Source organism: Rhinoraja longicauda, chromosome 6 (assembly GCF_053455715.1).
Source record: "Rhinoraja longicauda isolate Sanriku21f chromosome 6, sRhiLon1.1, whole genome shotgun sequence".
NCBI classification, from domain to species: domain Eukaryota; kingdom Metazoa; phylum Chordata; class Chondrichthyes; order Rajiformes; family Arhynchobatidae; genus Rhinoraja; species Rhinoraja longicauda.
This window is the reverse complement of record NC_135958.1, coordinates 28,875,652-28,896,413: the sequence shown is the minus strand read 5'-3', so window position 1 is coordinate 28,896,413 and position 20,762 is coordinate 28,875,652. Positions and strand designations below refer to the sequence as shown.

General features: G+C 47.1%; 1 protein-coding gene across 6 annotated transcripts in view; it reads right to left on the bottom strand.

Moving 5' to 3' along the window:
• The window catches only part of gse1b (Gse1 coiled-coil protein b), a 514,981-nt gene that overhangs the window by 126,142 nt on the left and 368,077 nt on the right, over positions 1–20,762 (bottom strand). The window lies entirely within an intron of this gene.

Sequence of the window (20,762 nt, the reverse complement as noted above, 5' to 3'; positions counted from 1 at the left end):
CGCAACAAGAAGCTTTTCACTGTACCTCGGTACATGTGACACTAACCTAAACTGAATAAACTACGCTGAACTCCGCTAGAGGTGGGGCTGTGGCGTGGTGCATCACGCCCAGATTGGCGAGACAACAAAAATAATCCGGATTTACTCCCCGCCCAACTGAGAACAAAGGCTTCATTCCAGGACATAAAACCACAATCAGACGAGGGCCGCTCATCCCCTGCGCAAACGTGCCGTGATCTCGTTACAACGTTGCCTACGGTAATCTTCTTCTGCCAGCGCAGATTATTAAAATTCACTGTATATTTAATCTGCTTGTCTGAATTAATTGATTTTTAAAAAAACTCGGTAATTGTCCACGTTTGCACTGCTCCAATCACGAGCCCGCAACAAGTTAATGACAAAACACAGGGCCGACCACAGTGCCATCGTAAGCAGAATCAATTACAGACCGTGGACAACATTTTTACATCACTGTAGGCAAGGTAAAGGACTCTATTAACAGAAGTTATTCCTCACTCACATTTGGTTCTTTAAAGAACGACAGACAGACAAGTACTTGTGCCTTATAATAAAACTCAGGCATAATCTCAACTGACTCTCTCCATCATCCCCCCCCCCCCCCCCCCCCCAACGGTGTTTTGTGGGTTGCAGGCCAAATATTTACTGCCCATTCTTAATTGGCCTTGACAAGGTAGTACAGAGTCTCCATCATGAATCACTGGGGTCCTGCTTGCTCATGTGGGTTGGGGAGGGAGTTCCAGTGAAGATGACTGGAAAGGAAACAAGTGATTGGTGGTTTCCATATCCTGGTGGCCCTTGTCGTTCCAGATGAAACAAATCATAAATCGGGAGGTATTGTTGAAGAGTCATTTGTTCAGACATCTTGCACATGATGCCCCACAGGTAGATAAGGCACAAGGTGCTGGAGTAACTCAACGGGTCAGGCAGCATCTCTGGAGTACATGGATAGGTAGAAACAAAGAACTGTAGATGCTGGTTTATACCAAAGATAGACATAAAATCCTGGAGTAACTCAGCGGGTCAGGCAGCATCTCTGGAGAAAAGGGCTGGGCGGCATTTCGGGTCGGGACCCTTCCTCAGACTGTTGCCTGACCAGCCGAGTTACTCCTGCAATTTACAACTGTCTTTGGTGTAAACCAGCATGTACACCCAGTCTGAAGAAAGGTCCTGACCCAAAATGTCACCTATTCCTTTTTCTCCACAGATGCTGCCTGACCAGCTGAGTTACTCCAGCACTTTCTGTCTATCTACTTATCTCTCTTATCTCTAAGCAGCTACTAAGTTTTGGGTAAATGTGGCATGAAGCCACATGGATCAGCAGGACCTCGGGTCCATACGACAGGGGAGCAGTATTAAGCCAAGTCTTATTGAATTTGAATTCCATTGAATCTGCTCCACCGTTCGATCATGGGTGATCTTTTTTTCCCTCTCAAACCCATTCTCCCGCCTTCTCCCTGTAACCTTTGATGGCCTTACTAATCAAGAACCTATCAATCTCCGCTATAAAAATATCCAAAGACTTGACCTCCACAGCCGCCTGTGGCAATGAATTCCACAGATTCACCACCCTCTGGCTAAAGAAATTCCTCCTCATTCCAATTCTGACATACATCCTACATATGCCCCTGGTATAAAAGGCTTCCCCTTTCCCGATGGAAAGGCAAAAAGAAAAACCTTCAAAATGTATCGCCACAAACAGAACAGCTGACGCTCCAAATGCTTTTACCATGGAGTTCTACCACATTTAAATCGACAATTTTACAACAAAATGGATCTACTCTTCCAGCTTCTAGTGTGGTTCCAATAATAGGTACAGCCACCTGAGTAGGGAACTTAATCTGCTTCACAAAATTGCCTTGCAAGGGACTGAACTGACATTTTAAAAATAGCTCATTAATCCACGTTGGATCAATTAGAACTAACAAGCTGTCAACTCTAGTTTCTTTTCCACTCTCCTTGTTGTTTTGTTTGGCATTCATCTCAAAAAGGATCTGCAAGGCCCACGTTCTGGCCACCGTCTCCAACATGCGTCTCTTCACGGCTCGGGTGGATGGTGCATTGGTACCCACCTCCCGACTACCCTCTCACTCTGCACAAAGTAACGCACACTCCCCAGGAAGCAGGTACAAAGGAGGACGTCGAGCGCTGCTGGAAGGTCGACAACTCGGTGGAAGACGCCCTTTGGTCGGCCCGAACCTTGTTGACCTCCCGGCAGAGCGAGATGTCCACCAGGGAATGTTGCCGACTGGCCCACTCCAGACTGCTGAGGGATGCACTGAAGCTCGGTACAGCCGACGCCAAGGCTCTGTGGGGGAGGACCACAGTCTAGGGTCCTTCCACTGCTGGACGTTGGGGGGCAGGGTGTGGTGGAGACGCCCCTCAAATGGGGGAAGGAATATAACCCCAGGAGGCCACGTGAGTAGCAAGTGTACGGGGTATAAGTATGGTTTTTAGGAACACTATGAAACATAACACCAATGAATGTACGTATAGCCGTGCAGAATATCGGAGGAATTTCTTGTTTTGTACATGTGTTTTTTTTCATCCTGAATAAAGTTTATGTTGATTTTTTTTTTAAACAAAGGAGGCAGCGGGCCTTTGCATGCAGACTGTGCTGGTCTGCTAATAAAAGTTTAAACAGGCTCGTTCATAAAAAGCAGCATCAGGCTACCAAAGCAACATTGTACCATAAATGTTTAAAGTCCTGTAACAGCCCTCCATTAAAGCTTTCTAGGCAGTGTGCAAGGCTAACAAACACTTCGGGCTTACTATACTCATCAGTTTTAGGGACATATGTTGCTGCTGTTATCGGTGTCATTACACAGCAGTAAAGTGTAAAAATTGATTACAATGGCATTTATCCCTGTCCACTGACAGATGCTACGAAACCCAGGGAAGAAAGAGAGAACATCTGGTCAGCCTGCCATCCACGCAGGTGTTGATCAAACAAGAGTCCTACCCTTTCTCCTGCCCTGCCAGATTACTTCAACAGATTAACTCTTTTAACAGTAACACCCTGCCTTGTTTCTGAAGCATTGCAAGCCCAAACAACAGAGCACTCCCATTTCTTCTCCCACCAACCAGGCAGGTTTCATGCTTAGCACCAATAAGAAGTAACAGGCGACAAACTAGAGTTGGCGCAGCGGCAGAGTTGTTGCCTTACAACGCCAGAGACCCAGGTTCGATCCTGACTACAGATGCTGTCTGTACAGAGTTCATACATTCTCCCCATGACCAGTGTTGTGGGTTTTCTCTTGGTGATCCAGTTTCTGCCCGCAATCCAAAGACATATAGGTTTGTCGGCTAATTGGCTTGGTAAAATTGTAATCTGCCTCTTGCGTGTGTAGGATAGTCCTAGTGTGCAGGGAGCACTGGACGGTGGGCCAAAGGGCCTGTTTCCGCGCTGTGTCTCTAAACTAAACTGAAACGTGCCACAGTAACTCAGTGCAGGAGTAACTCGGTAAGTCAGGCAGCATCTCTGGGGAACATGGTTATGCGATGTTTCAGTTCGGGACCCTTCTTCAGGCTGATCAAGGGTCCCGACCTGAATGTCACCTATCCATGTTTTCCAGAGATGCTGCCTGACCCACAGAGTTACTCCAGCACTTTGTGGTCTTTCATGTAAACCAGCATCTCCAGTTCCTTGTTTCTACACCTGAACTCAATGTATGGCTCAAACATACTTGCATACGACTATCATTGATAAAACCCATCCTGCAAAACAATTAGGGTGGCACAGTGGGGCAGCTCACAGTGCCAGAGATCCTCACCCTGGGTTCTGTCTGTATGGAGTTTGCACGCTCTCCCTCTGACCGCATGTATTTTTTTCCAGGTGCTCCAGTTTCCTCCCACATCCCAATGATTGTGAGGGTTTGTCAGTAAAATTAGACTCCATAAATTGCCCCTAGTGTGTAAGGAGTGGGCGCGAAAGTGGGATAACGTTAGCACTAGTGTGACACTAGGGTGAACGATGGTCGGCGTGGACTCAGTGGGCTGAAGAGACAGTTTCCATGCTGTATCATTCACAAGAGAATTCCTGAACTGGTGCAAAAGTGATATGGGGATTCTACCGCAATGTATTTTCCCTCTCATGAAACATGTGGTTTCAATCTTTCTCGTGGGTTCCAGAGATCTGAGTTTTCAATTGTAAGATTAGACTGGAGAAGCTGAGGCTGGATCAGAGTTGGTTGAGAAGATCTGGCAGAGTAAAAAAGGGGGATGTTATGCCCATTATGAACGGCTCAAAGAACAGGACGTAATGTAGACCTTTGGGCATAATTTACAAGCGGAATGAAGGGAAAGTCTGTAGACTTCAGACATACAACGCAGGTACAGGCCCTTCGGCCCACCGAGTCTGCGTTACTCAGCAATCCCCACACACTAGCACTCTCCTGAAGTTGGTGATGGTCCCATGCACCCACTCAATATAGGAGCAATATAGACCCTCAGCATAGGAGCTCCGCAAGGCTGCGTACTCTCCCCTCTCCTTTACTCTCTCTACACCAACGACTGCACCTCCAGACTCCTCTGTCAAGCTCCTCAAGTTTGCGGATGACACAACCCTGATTGGACTGATCCAGGATGGGGAGGAATCTGCCTACAGAGGGGAAGTGACACGGCTGGCGTCCTGGTGCCATCGCAACAACCTGGAGCTCAATGCTCTCAAGACAGTGGAACTAATTGTAGACTTTCGAAGAGACCCCCCTCCCCTCCCCCCACTCACCATCAACAACACTATAGTCACATCTGTGGAGTCATTTAAGTTCCTTGGAACCATCATCTTCAGGGACCTTAAATGGGGGGCCACCATGGACCCCACAGTCAAAAAGGCCCAACCGAGGATGTACTTCCAGCGGCAACTGAAGAAACACAATCTGCCACAGGCAATGATGGTCCAATTCTATACTGCTATCATTGAGTCCGTCCTCACCTTCTCCATCATGGTCTGGTTTGGCTCAGCCACCAAGCACGACATCCGGAGGCTGCAACGGATCGTTCGCACAGCTGAGAAGGTTGTTGGCTGCAACCTTCCCCCCCATTGACGAACTGTACACTGCCAGGGCCAGGAAGCGAGCGGGCAAGATCATCTCTGACCCCTCTCACCCTGCCCACAAACTCTTAGAAGCACTTCCCTCTGGAAGGCGACTCCGGACTGTCAAAGCAGCCACAGCCAGACATAAAAACAGCTTTTTTCCCACGAGTGATAGTTCTACTCAATAACCAAAGTCTGTAGTCTCTGTTTTGCTCTGGTTTATTTTCACCCACATGTTTAGACCATAATGTTGTATCCTTATTGTTTTGATGTGGTTATGCTTTATTCTTAATTGTTAACTGTATGTTTGTGTTGTCATTTGTGAGCGGAGCACCAAGGCACATTCCTTGTATATGCATACTTGGCCAATAAACTTATTCATTCATTCATTCATAAAGATCCTCACTTTTGACCTGACACTGGATGGAAGATACCTGATGAAGCAGTCATGCAGCGCAGAAACAGCCCCATGAACACAATTTACGCACACGGACCAACGTGTCCCATCTACACTAGCCCACCTGCCTGCATTTAGTTCATATCCCTCTAAATCTGTCCTATCCATGTACCTGTTGAAGTGTTTATTAAACATTGCGATTGTACCTGCCTCAACTACCTCCTCAGGCAGGTCATTCTAAAGACCCACGACCCTTTGTGTGAAAAAATTACCCCTCAGGTTCCTATTAAATCTGTCCCCCCTCACTTTCCACAAGAGTCTGTGGAATTCTCTGCCACAGAAGGTAGTTGAGGCCAGTTCATTGGCTATATTTAAGAGGGAGTTAGATGTGGCCCTTTTTGCAAAAGGGATCGGGGGGTATGGAGAGAAGGCAGCTACAGGCTACTGAGCTGGATGATCAGCCATGATCATATTGAATGGCGGTGCAGGCTCGAAGGGCCGAATAGCCTACTCCTGCACCTATTTTCTATGTTTCTATGTTTCTATGTTTAACCCTACGTCCTCCGTTTCTTCATTCCCCTACATTGGGCAAGAGACTCTACGCGTTTACCCAATCTATTCCTCTCACAATTTTGTACACTTGTATAAGATCACCCCCTCATTCCCCTGCACTCCAAGGAATAGAGTCTGAAGATGTTTGAGCCACGGACACTATCCTAGGGAACGACGGCAATGAGATTCTGGCACTGGGATGACAAATCTCCATTGACGCAAACATCTTCCTTTGTGTGAGATATGCCACCAACCAATGCTGTGTTTCACAACAAACCCTAAGCTCACTGCTTTGGTGTGGTGGAGGAAACAGATTCAATCCGTGCCTTCAAAATGAAATTGGAATGGCACTAGTTTAGTTTTGAGATACAGCATGGAAACAGGTCCTTTGGCCCACCGGGTCCATGCTGACCATCGATCAGTGTTCACATTGGTTCTATGTTATCCCCACTCACCCACTCCCTACATCCTGGGAGCGACCTACAAACCTGCGCACCTTTGGGATGTGGGAGGAAACCGGAGCACTGAGAGGAAATCCGCGCGGTCACAGGGAGAAGGTGCATACGCCGCACAGACAGCACCCGAAGTCAGGATCGAACCTGCGTCTCTGGCGCCGTGAGATGGCGGCTGCGCCACCGTGCCTCACTAGAGATAGAATAATTTGCAGGGTTCCAGGCAGGAACTGAGGGACTGCTCCACTCGAGTGTGGCATAGACTCAACAGGCCGAATGTCGACCACCAGTGCTCCAAATGGTCTAAAGTTCCATGTTTCGCTGGAGCTGTTGCCCAGAGGTATTTCCCGGCTCAGAGGGTCGGTGGCTCGGGTCCTGACCAAGCAGGCACGCTGCAAAACGTCAGCGAGAAAGGATTTTTTTGCTTTGAATAAACAGGTGCACATTTGCATCCTGCAGCCGTCAGCCTCGAAGCAGAAACACACATTTTAATTGGGCCGTGGATTAGCCTTGGCTGTGGTGAGACTGCCATTATGTTGCGCGGAAAAGAATAAATTTAGCAAGTGTTTATCGTATTAATCACAGTGCAACTGCTTGGGGATGAGCAATGTGCATTCTGGCTAATGTGGCAGATTTAGGTCTGGAAACACAGGCTCATCCTTGTGCGGTGAGAAGGTTTTGAACACATACTTGAAAATAATCAAGGTGAGAGGGGTCATTAAAAGAAAGTATTGCTGATCCAGGTAAGCAGATGATGCATCGGCTTGAACTTGCATTAAATTTGAACGTATTAAACCGACTGTTTAATTCCTCCGACTGCAGGTATTTTTCTTGACTAGACCAGGCACAATGTTGCAATAGTCATAGAGGTGCTCCACAACACTCCCTAGGGCCCTGACATTCACTGTGAAGGTCCTGCCCTGGTTTGTCTTCCCAGTGCAACATCTCGCACTAATCTGCATTAGATTCCATTAACCATTCCTCAGCCCACTTGATCAAGATCCTGCTGCGACTCTTAATAACCATCTTTGTTATCCACGATACCACCAACTTTAGTGTCATCTGCAAACATACTATAGTCATGCCGTGTACATTCTCATCCAAATCGTGATATAAACCACAAACAGTAATGGACCTTGAGTCAGAAATGGTCCTTCAGCCCAAATCATCCATGCAGACCAAATCATCTTGCATCCATGCAAGATGGCCGGCACAGTGCCGCAGTTGGTAGAGTTGCTACCTCACACCGCCAGAGACTCCGATTCGATCCTGACCTCTGGTGCTGTGTGTGCGCGGAGTTGCATGTTCTCCCTGGGACAGCATGGGTCTCCTCCAGGGGATCTGGTTTGCTCCCACGTCCCAAAGAGGTGTGGGATTGTAGGTCAATTAACCTCTACAAATTGCCATGAGAATGCCCAGAGGGGGTTTAACAGAATGATCCCAGGAATGATTGGGTTAACATATGATGAGCGTTTGACAGAACTGGGCCTGTTCTCGCTGGAGTTTAGAAGGATCATTGAAACTTACCGAATAGTGAACGGCCTGGAAAGAGTGGATGCAGAGAGGATGCTTCTACTAGTGGAAGAGTCCAGGACCAGAGGCCATAATCTCAGAATGAAAGGACGTACCTTTAGAAACGAGGTGAGGAGGAATTTCTGTAGTCAGAGGGTGTTGAATCTGTAGAATTCATTGCCACAGAAGGCTGTGTACGCCATTGGGTATTTTTAAGGCGGCGATCTGCGGATTCTTGAATAGTACGAGTGTCAGGGGTTATGGGGAGAAGGCAGCCATGATCACATTGAATGGTGGTGCTGGCTCGAAGGGCCGAATGGCCTACTCCTGCACCTATTGGCAGGAGAATGGGGTTGAGAGGGAAAGATAGATCAGCCAGGATTGACTTGATGGGCTGATTGGCCTTATTTATGGTACAGGGCGGAAGATACAAAGCCCTTCGGCCCACAGAGTCCGTGTCAACCAGCGATCCCCACACATTAACACTATCCTACACATACTGGGGACAATTTACACGTACACCAAATATACAAACCCAAGCCAATTAACCTACAAACTTGAACGTTTTTGGAGTGTCGGAGGAAACCAAAGATCTCGGAGAAGACCCAAGCGGCCACAGGGAGGAGCGAACAAACTCCGTGCAGTCAGCACCCGTGGTCGGAGGCTAGACTACATGACGACTCCACGCCAGGCCTCTACAGGCTTTGGGGTGTGGACTGCACCACAGCTTGCCATGGACACCAAGAAGCCACCAAAACACAAATATTTAAGTCCATGTGCCTGCCGAGCTGTTTGCGTGTCAAGTTGTTCAGAGGTCACCAGTAGAATCAACTGTGCTGGAAACATCACCTTATAAACCTTGATGTTTACAGCACAAAATCAACAAATTTAAAAAAAGCAAGTTTTTAATTTTAAACAACTTTTGACCATGTGACTTCCCCAGCTCACATGGGGAAGATCACCAGGTTGGGAGGAAACCGAAGATATCGGAGAAAACCCACGCGGTCACGGGGAGAACGTACAAACTCCGTACAGGCAACACCGGTGGTCGGGATGGAACCCGGGTCCCCGGCACTGCAAGCGCTGTAAGGCAGCAACTTAACCGCCGTGCCACCGTGCTGATCTCTGTTACAGGAAGCCGTTTTCCACCAAATCGAACAGGAGAGGTTCCAATGGGTCTGAAATGTCACCGCACTAAATACCACAGTGATAGCTTAGCAACTGTCGAGTGACAGTCCACAAGGTTCAGTGGAGGGAGACAGGTGAGAAGGGGAACGCATTTAGTCACCACACAGGCAGCAACAAACAAACCATCTGTGGGAGGAACTCAATGGGTCATGCAGCATCTGTAGGGGGGGGGGGGGGGGGAAGGTTGATGTTTCTGGTCAACCATTTATATACTGATGTAGCCGTGGACAATCTTCTGTCCACACCACCAACTTCCATGTCATTCATAAACAGACTGATCATTTGCTCGATATTCATACCCAAGTTGTTAATGTATATCACAAACGCCATAGATCCTAGCTCCAATTTCTGCGGTACACCAAAGTTTATAAAGTTGAAATCAGAAAAATCAGCCTTCCACCATTACTCTGTTCCTCCCATCACCATGCCACTTTGATATTTTCTACTCTTACATTAATGAAATTTGCCTTCCCCCAATTCAAGACCTAACCTTGAGGACCAACCTTATCCCTCTCCATAACTGCATTTAAACTTACAGACTTATGTTCAATATTCCCACAGTATTCCCCCAATAACACACCCACCACAGGCCCAGATTCACCTCCTAAGACAAGGATGAGCACTGTCCCCGCCTGTGGTAAGACTCAAGATATTGTCGCAAAATAATTTCTTAAACTCAACCACATAAATTCAACCACATCTTCTCGACCTGAAACGTCACCTATTCCTTTTCCCTTAAGAGATGCCACCTGACCCGCTGAGTTACTCTGCCATTCGGTCTAAACCCCTTGCACAAGAGAATCCCAGCCAATACTGGGGAATGTTAAAAACTGCCACTTCTGTGTTCCCAATGCTCTCACACCTTTGTGAATTAAGTTACATATCTGTTCCTCTAATTCCCATTGACAACTGGGAGAACGACACGATAATCCTAACAAAGTGATCAGAGAGGCATAGATACATGGAGCACAGAAACAGGCCCTTCAGCCCAACTCTTCATGCCCCAGCTAAGCTAGTCCCATTTGCCCGAATTTGGAGTCTTAAACTGCCAGCCCTGCCCCTTTCATCAACCCAGTATCATGGGGGCGGCACGGTGGTAGAGTTGCAGCCTTACAGCGCCAGTGACTCGGGCTCGATCCTGACAACGGGTGCTGTCAGTCCGGAATTTGTGCTTTCTCTCTGTGACCAGGTGCTCCAATTTCCTCCCACACTCCAAAGACATGCAGGTTTGAAGCCTAATTGGCTGCAGTAAAAGAAAATTGTAAATTGTCCCTAGTGTGTAGGATCGAGCCCGTGTACGGGGTGATTGCTGGTTGGCGCGGTCTCGGTGGGCCGAAGGGCTTGTTTCACTCACTCTAAAATATCCCTGTGGCACCACAACAGAAGGCAGGCCAAATACCCGCCCTTTGTGCAAACATTCACAGAATGCAGTGAATATTAAACCAGACCGTTGTCCTTGTTACGCACTTGTTAGAAAATCATGAATTGTTACATGTCCAAAACGGTTGAAAATGGACACAGCCTGGAGCAGTCGGAGCCACAGAGAGGATGCAATGTGACCCCAGCTGGAAGCTGCATGCAGCAGCATCAGTCAAAGGACTATTTTGGGCAAGGCAGCCCGGCAAGAGTTGAGCGAGATGCAGTCAAGTCAACGCCTTGTAAAAAACTGAACGATTTGGTGAGAGTGATATATGGTCCACAGACAACTGTGTGCTGTTTTGCAAAGCATGTGAGAAAGCAGCAAATCATGATAAGAAATATTTCGTCTCCCAGCATGTACAGACAGCTAAACACAAGTCGGCGGCAGAGAAACTGAAGGTGGGAAATACGCAAGCTTGTCTCCTCACTACATCTACCGCTGGCTCCAGTCGCAAATCTGAGTTTTCGAGTGATCTGTACAAGGCATTCATTGATGCTGGAATTCCACTGTAGAAATTGGAAAACAAATCTCTCAGAGGTTTTTTAGAGAAACATACAGAGGAACATATACCGAGCGAGTCGTCATTACGGAAAGATTATGCTGACAGCAACTTCAACATTGTTGTGCAGAAAATTAGAGATGAAGTTGCATGCAACAAAATATGGATCTCAATAGATGAGACAACCTATGCTGTTGGGAGATATGTTGCCAGTGTGGTCATCGGTACACTGGAGGCAGGTCAACAATAAAAGGAGTACATCGACATGAATATAGAGTCTGCAGCTTGTTTCGGGTATGCACCAGTGACCTCAGCTGGGGTAGAAAGAAGCTTTTCAAAACTGAAGCATATTCTGTCTGGCAGACGGCATAGTTTAATACCAGATAATTTGAAAAAAATACTGGTAATTATGTGCAACCAGGCAACTTTGGTCATTTAATGTAGTATACCTTTATATTATCATTTTTAACCATATTTTTGTGGTGGAAATACATGCCTTTTATTGTCAATAAATGCCTTTTTTGTGCCTTTTTTGTAAATTTATTATGCCTATTTGCCTGCTTATTTCAGAGATTATCAGCGCCTAAACATCCTGGCTCTAGTCATAAGGAATAGGAGTAGAATTAGGCCATTTAGCCCATCAAGTCTACTCTGATGTATTTGGTGGGGTGAAGAGTCTTTTTCCATGTGAAACAGGGCCTTCACCCCACCAAGTCCATGACATCAATTTACTCCAATTACATTGGGCGGCTGAGTAGCACTGGGGTAAATTTGCTGCCTTACAGCTCTAAAGACCCGTGATCGATACGGACTATGGGTGCCGTCTGTATGAGGTTTGTACATTCTCCCTGTGACCGAGTGGGTTTCCCCCGGGTTCCTCCCACATTCCAAAAGCGTGTGGGTTTGTAGATTAATTATCCCTCGTGTGTAGGATAGAACTACTGTACTGGTAGCTGCTGGCCGTCACGGACTCAGTGGGCCAAAGTGTCTGTTTCCACACTGTATCTCTAAACTAAATTAAAAAACATCAAGCCTATTTTTATTCTTCCCACATTCTCCTTCCTATTTTATTCAATATTTAAACTCACGCTTTAAATCAGGTGACGTTTCGGGTCAAGGCCCTTCTTCTGAAGAAGGTCTGAAGAAGGGTCTTGACCCAAACGCCGCCTACTTCCTTTATCCTGAGATGCTGCCTGACCCGCTGAGTTACTCCACCATTTCGTGTCAATCTTCGGTGTAAACTAGCACCTGCAGTTCCTTCCTGTACTCTAGATCAGGTGTCAATGTCTTGAGACTAAGGGACAGGTGAAAGAAGGTTTACAGAGGTATAGATTTAATGACAGGATTCCCTTATGGATTGGTAAATAGTGGCACTCTGTGGGATGTTAGAGAGACACACCATCACTTGCTCCACTTTAGAACATTCTGGTAGGTTTGCCATTGCCTAAGGTGACAGGGAAAAGCTGACCGAGATATCCAGTGGGGTTTTCCACCTGTTGAATTGCTGATAGAAAAGTCACAGGATTCCAGAACTGCTAGGTTACCTGGCAATTTGGGCTTGCCCTGTTAAGCAGTAACCAGCCAGAAGCTCACTGGTCAAAGTCCCTGCAGCTGAATGACTTCATTCAACCTCAATCATCTGCTACAGCAGCATTTGGCCCGCACCCACTCGGCAAGAAATGCCAGAAGGGAAAGTCAACTGAACGTGTTATTTAAAAAAATAGAAAATAAACAAAATAAAACGTTAAGAGATGATGGCATGTGGTCGTTTCAGTGTCCGGTTATTCCAGCGGGAGTATGTGGGAGGTGAAAGTCCTCTCTAAGTGGGATGTTCGCTTGGTGCCACGGCTCTGCTGTTGGCTTCCTGAGGTGCAGCCCAGTTCAGCTGCAAGCAGGGAGCCTTGGCTCACAAGACTGGATTTCCCAGTAACATCTGAATGAATGGTCCCCTTACACAATGTTGCTAGGTACAGTTATGGCCCATTCCTGACACCACTAGGAGGGATCAACATCAGAACTACTCACAACATCTCACTAGAGACACCCCACTATAATGGAACACTGCCATTAACTCTACTTTACCTCTATATGCTTTCTTTCATCTGTCCCTTTGTCTGAAGACACTGACTCCTAGTTTACAGGGCGGAGCGGTGACGTTGTTGCCTTACAGCGCCAGAGACCCGGGTTCGATCCGGACCACGGGTGCTGTCTGTACGGAGTCTGTACGTTCTCACTGTGACTGCACGGTGCTCCGGTTTCCTACCACATCCCAAAGACGTGCAGGTTTGTAGGCTAATGGGCTTCTGAAAATTGTCCCTAGTGTGTAGGATGCAAAACTGCGATAACTTAGAATTAATGTATGGGTGGTTAGCATGGACTCGGTGGGCTGAAGGGCCAGTTTCCATGCTGAATCGCTAAACTCAGCAAAATAAAAACAGCGACGTGATTGAACTAGGGGTGAGGTGACTGAGTGGTACACAAAGCAACAGTTATGTTTGCACTTCAGAGAGAATTACCGGAGAGGAAGTAAGAAGATAGGTGTGGGGAAGGTCTAGGAATGTCAAAGTCCATGTATTCAAAACAGCTGTGGGTTTGTTGGTGGCATTGGCCACAAAGCCGTCTGCAGGGAAACGATAGAGGAGTTAAGAAAGAGAAGGAAAGGATCAGAGATGGACCAGGCGAGATCAGGCTGGAAAATGGTTAACAAATGCAATGAAACCTAAGAGTGTGGTAGGAGAGCAGGAAACAGCCCCAGAACAGTCATCAATCTCCTGGAGAACGGTGAAGGAGGCCCCCTGCTCAGGGCTAAAACAAGGGCTGTTCAACAGATCCTGAACCCATGGGGGCTCCCACAGCTATGCCTTTGATTTAGCGGAAGTGAATGGAGCTAAAAGGAAAAGTTGTTCTAAACGAGAACAAGTTCAGCCCGGCAAAGTAACATTGTAAAGAGCGAGCTTCTGTTCAAATAAAAAGTCACAGGCCCTTCGCCATTTGATACGGGATGGTATGGGTGTCTCAGGTGATCATGAGCTGTTTGGGACTAGATGGTGGAGGGAGAAAGGGGTGGAGAGTGCCAGAGTTATCGAGGAGAGAAGGAGGAAGGGAGTAGACAGGGGGAGAAATGATAGAGCCAAGGTGGGAAGAAATATGTTCTGTAAAAAAAGAATAGGTTAAAATGATAAGTTAACCAGAGCAATCCTGTGTGAATCTTGGAGAGAAGGTATGGGGTTGAGGATCTATAATGAAGTCCACGGAAGGAAGATTACCAGAGGAACTTTAGTCTATGTTCATCAGGGAGGCAATGCCCTGACAAGGTCACAATGGAGCCATCACTGTCCATTGGATGAACTTATTGGATGAACCTGCGTGATGTGGCTTACATGGACAGTAACAGTAAATATACCGTGTGATAACCTACTGAGTGATAACCTAGTGTGAATACCTATTTTATGGGGTGGCGCAGTGGTGAAGTTGCTGCCTTACAGGGCCTGAGACTCGGGTTCGATCCTGACTACGGGTGCTGTCTGTACAGAGTTTGTACGTTCTTCCCGTGACCACATGGGTTTTCTCCGGGTCCTTCCTCTTCCTCCAACACTCCAAAGACGTACAGGTTTGTAGGTTAATTGGCTTTGGTCAAATTGTAACTTGTCGCTAGTGTGTCGGATAGTGTTAGCGTACGGGGTGACCGCAGGTCGGCACAGACTCGGAGGGCCAAAGGGCCTGTTTCCTCGCTGTACCTCTCAAGTCAAAAGTTTAAAGTAAAAGAGGTGTTGAAAGCTGACCTCTGCACAGTGAGATAGGAGTTCATCAGACACAGAACCAGCACCATACCTGCCAGCAAGTTTGATGACATTATTGCCGATGGTCCTTGGTCTGCTGTGTGCCAGAGGTATCTTCAGAAAATGCCAATGTCATGTTGGCCATTAGCAATAATCGAACTGAAGAGGGATGAAAAGGCCAGAGGGGCCCATTATGCCTTTCCCAGTCCCCATCTTATCACACATATCCATCTGTTCTCTCCACCCTGCCCCCTTCTCGCCACCTGTTGACTTCTACGTTTTCTCAGTCACCAGGCTGATGCATTGACCGTTTCTCTCTTCACAGATGCTGCCTGGCTTGTCACGTACATTTAAACTTAGCTTTAATAATCACTGAAAAAACATCCCATCACGGTGTAGTATGAAAGCACCCTTAACAAAGTAAAGTAAGTGACCGTGAATAAAGTGCTTTGTCGGAAAAAGGATTCTATCCCAAAACAGTCCCCGTCCATGTTCTCCCGAGATGCCGCCTGACCTGCTGAGCTACTCCAGCACTCTGTGTTTTACACACTTTGGTTAATATCACTACCTCATCCAATACCCCAAAGCCCACGACACGTCTGAATGACTTCACCAGCCCTTGATCTTTGAAGCTATTCCCCAATGCTGAAGTAATTATGATGTTGAGCAAGGAGCAGATAAGTGGGGAACAGGAGAAGGAGAGGAGTGAGCTGAGTGGAACCTCATGTCCATTAAAAGCATTCTGTGATTTGAGAAATCATAAAGAGATGGGCAGTTTTGGGGTGAGGGGGAGGAGAATGCAGCAGGAGACAGTCTGTGGGATCAAGGCTCGGAAGTCTAAACTGTGCCTTGAATTGGAATTGTGGCTCCAGATACGCCATACGAGTTGCATTAATCCAAACTAAAGCACTGGACTCATCGATTATGAACTCGCACAATATTCTTTTGATTGCTCATTGCCAATATCCTGCAATAATCACAGCTGGGAGAGTAAGAAAGGAATGGGCACAGAAGCAGGCTTGAAAGTATAAACAAACTGGCAGTAGGGGGAGGCCATTTGGTCCTAGAAGCTTATTCTGTCAAGTCAAGAGTGTTTAATTGTCATATGTAGGGAACAATGAAATTCTTGCAGCATCAAGATATTGAAAACGCAATGCACATAGATAATATATTAAACAAAAACTCAATAAATGAATAAGATTACGTCTGATCTGACTGCAACCAGTCTATCTGCAGTAATCCTTGCTTACGTAATGTCTATGCGCCTCTGCTGGAGCAGTATTCACTGCTGCCACCGCCCTTTGAGGAAGGGAGCTCCAAACACTCTTGTTTGAGACTGTAGGGATACAGTGCGGAAACAGGCCCTTCCGCCCTGTCCACATTGACCAGTGAACGTTGGAAGATATTTAGACTCAAAGGCTAAAAGATTTTTTTAAGGCAGCAATCATTCTTAAGCTTCTGCTTTCGAATGGCCGCAAGGTGGCGCAGTGGTAGAGTTGCTGCCTTACAGCGAATGCAGCACCGGAGACTCAGGTTCGATCCTGACTACGGGCGCCGTCTGTACGGAGTTTGTACGTTCTCCCCGTGACCTGCATGGGTTTTCTCTGAGATCTTCGGTTTCCTCCCACACTCCAAAGACGTACAGATATGTAGGTTAATTGGCTGGGCAAATGTAAAAATGATCCCTAGTGGGTGTAGGATAATGTTAGTGTGCGGGGATTGCTGGTCGGCGCGGACCCGGTGGGCCGAAGGGCCTGTTTCCACGCTGCAACTCCAAATCTAAAAAATTTCATGGTATTTCAATGCATTATCTGGCTGTTGCATTCCAACCACAGTCTGAAGAAGGGTCTCGACTAGAAACGTCACCTATTCCTTTTCCCCCCCAGAGATGCCATCTGACCCGCTGAGTTACTGCAGCTTTTTGTGTCTATCTTCTGTTGAAACCAGCATCTGCAGTTCCTTCCTGCACATTCTCTACCAGCTCCAAGGGTGAGAATCCAACAGGGCAGAGATGGAAGGTGTTGGGAGCCTGCCTGGCAATAATGAGTTCATCGGACCCAAGCGGGAAGTTGTTGTCCTACATTTCCCCTCCTTACCAATAACCCCATCCCTGTCAGCCCAGTGTCTTTTTCCAATACTGCTCCTGTCAGATAATCCTTTGGAAGCTACGAAGCGGCTAATGTGGTTACTATGACAGTAGCAGCAGGTGAAGACCACAGAACAAGCGGCAGGAAATTCTGGGTGAAACTGAATGGCGCGCCTCACATCTCCGAGTGTAGTTAAGATCAACCAAAAACTTCTAAATAAAAAGAAACAAACTTAACTGGAGGGAAATTAAAGTGGCAAGGATTTGTGAGGTGCGGCTTTACGACCACATTTTTCTCAGCTACTTAATAAACAAAGATTGTTGTCTACTTAATTCTAATGAAGATTATGAAGAGATGCGTGGGCAAGTTTTTTTGCATCCAGGGTGGTGGGTGCCTGGAATGCACTGCCAGGGGTAGTGGTGGAGGCAGATACGATAGTGGCATTTACGAGGCACGCGCACATGCAGGGAATGGAGGGATACGGATCACGTGCAGACAGTGAAGATTAGTTTAATTTGACCTCATGTTCAGCACGGACATTATGGGCTGAAGGGCCCATCCCTGTACTGTACTGTTCTATGTAGAAAAAAAAAAGGAACCGCAAATGCTGGCTTACAAAAAAAAAAAGACACAAAATACTGGAATAACTCACCAGGTCAGACTGCATCCCTGCAGAATATGAAGAGGTAACATTTCAGGTCGGGACCCTTCCTCTGAGTGAATCAGATATAAGAAAGGTCCTGGCCCAAAATGCCATTTCGAGTCCGGACCCATCTTCAAACTGAATCAGTCTGAAGAAGGGGCCCGATTCGAAACGCTACCTATCTATGTTCTCCAGGGATGCTGCCTGACCTGCTGAGATACTCCAGTACTTTGTGTCTGTACTGTTCTACGTTACTCACCTTAAAACTCAGCTGCTATATGCTATGACTAATCATAACAGTAATGTAACAATTCCACTTTTGCTACATAGGTAGTTTGTAAAAATCTATCTTCCTTGGATGCACTTGACTGAATCTTTTAATGAGTTTTCACTTGCTTTTTTCTCTTTGGTGGCTTTGACAGAAAAATAAATCATTTGAGCCATGGGGAAACTGGATCCACCCAGGTCTGGCTTACATATAGTCAGTCTCAGGGAGGCCTTGAAAAGACAAAATTCTACCGAGAGTTCCTCATCAAATAAATTCAAGCTGGCAACACCACAGTCTGTTACTACAATGGCAAATGCAACGTGAGCATTCATTTCGAGGGGACTTGATTATAAAAGCAAGGATGTAATGCTGAGCCTTTATCAGGCGCAGGTGAGGCCAAATTTGGAATATTGAGAGCAGTTTTGGGTTACATAACTGAGGAAGGGTGCGGTGTCTTTAGAGAGGGTCCAGAGGAAGTTTATGAGAATGATCTCAGGGATGATTGTGTTAACGTATGAAGAGTGTTTGAAGACTCTGGGCCTGTACTCGATAGTGTTTAGTAGGATGTGGGCCATCTCATTGAAACCCACTGAACAATGGAAAGCCCACCTAGATTGAATGGCCATGGAAAGGGTGTTTCCAGTAACGTGAGAGTTTAGAACCAGAGAGCACAGCCTCAGAATAAAAGCACGCCTTCAAAATGGAGATGAGGATTTTTTTTAGCCAGAGGGTGGCGAATCAATGCCACAGACGGCTGAGGAGGCCAAGACATTGGGGTTTTTCAAAGGCAGAGATTAGGAAGGGTGTCAAAGTTTACAGGGAGAAGGCAGAAGAATGGGGTTGGGAGGGGAAAATAGACCAACCACGATTGAATGGCGGAGCAAACTCGACGGACTGAATGGTCTAATTCTGCTCCAAATCTAATGGTCTTTGGCAGAAAAGTAGTGGGAGGAAAGATGCTCTTAAATCTAGAAGCAGAAGGCCAAAGGATGCAAGAGGAAGTGAAAGTGGAGCGGTTAGTTTGAACCAGGCGCGGACTGGAGGATGGGTTTGACATAATGGGAGATTGGAATGTAATGATCGTCAAGCAGGAGGTGATGTGGAGAGAAAGCAAGACCAGCAGAGAAATCAACTGTCGACATAAAGACTCAACAATGTATTTGTGAAAAGCAGACCATCTCAAAACCCAAAGCTTTAAATGATATCTCAGTCATTATTTTTCCACTGTGGAGATCAAGGATTGGAATTGGGCAGCATGGCTGAATGGTAAAGGAAGCAGGGCTTTTATACCTTCTCAAGAAGAATCACCATCAGCTTCAATCATGGGGCAAAAGACCACGGTTACCATCAGACCCACTGCCAGACCAGAGACTCAGGTCACCATCAGACCCACTTGCCAGACATGAGCCCCAGGTCACAATCAGATCCATGGCCAGACCTGAGACCCAGGTTACCATCAGACCCACTGCCAGACCTGAGACCCAGGTCACCATCAGATCCACTGCCATACCAGAGACCCAAATCACCGTCACCCCTTCTCCCAGACCAGAGATAAGCTCCCTCTCAGTCCCACTCCTGAGCCAAAGGCCCGTGCCCAGCTCACCATCAGCCCCACGAGACCTGGTGTCTACTGTGCACACTATCAGACCCAGGTGGAGAGTAAAATGGCAAATGCGTACATCCATGATCCAAAACACCTCACGGCAGAACTGCACCAGAGTCTTTCCCTCGTGTTTTAACAGCAACCCCCCCCCCCCCCCCCCCCCCCCGAGCAGAACTTTGTTCAACGAGATCTCAGATAGAGTTGACGAAAGTAACACCTTGGGGGTGAAACAGAGGTGGACGGTAGACAAGTAATTAGATGGTGATGGATGTAGGACAGGGGGTTGAAAGCCCGGTGTCAGCTCACCCCAAGGGTGCACTCCAACTGGTTCAGAGGGCTGGACAAGCCGGATTCTATTGTTTGCGTTAACCTGGACTCAAACTCATTCTGCTGTTAGAGAGGAGAGCCCCCATGCGATGTGCAGCGGGGCAAACAGGCATGCACCCCAATTAGCTGGGCTGCCCTGGGGAGCAGCTGGTGGAGCCGCTGCCACATGATGCCCGAGACCCAGGTTCCATCCTGACCTCGGGTGCTGCCTGTGTGGTTTGTATGTTCTCCCTGTGACTGCATGTTCCCAGTGCTCCAATATCCTCCCACATCCCAAAGATATGGGGTTCAGTGGGTTAATGGAGCACTGTAAATTGCCCCTGGTATGTAAGCGAGAGGTAGAATCTGGGGGATGTTGAGGAAAAATTGGATAAATGTAAATAGGTGGTTGGTATAAACTCGATGGGCTGAAGGGCCTTTTCCCCCCCATGCTGTATCTCTCTGAGACTATCTACCGATAATTTGGCCCTGGGAGGTAAACGAGACTATGATTGCAATTGCTGGAAAAAAACAGAAGGTTGCTAAACATGGATTATAGAACTGGAGGCCAGCCAATTCCACAAGGGTTGGCAAAGTCTTCACTCAACCCTTGGAGACAAGGAGGTGGTGAAGGAGGGAGTGGGTGATAGTCAACATGCAACACACTGTGGCGAGCTGAAGGAATGGAAAGCCATCCATCCCTGATTCCCCGCATCATTACAGATTATACACCCTCCACCGTCGACCAAGGCACAACAAAACTAAAACCCCGTGGGCTTTCTTTCATCAATGCTGGAGTTTGTATCTGCTTCGGTTTGGCGGTGAATGCACATTCGCAATTCGCCGAGCCACGAAACGTTTGCAAGCAATCCCACCGAAGATAACGCACACAACAAGGAAGGCTGGCAGTCCAAACAAACTACTCCAGAGTTTGGAGAGTGGCTTTTAAAGAACGCAGACTCGAACACATGCAAAAGCTTTCCTAAGGTGGGCGGGAGGGAGG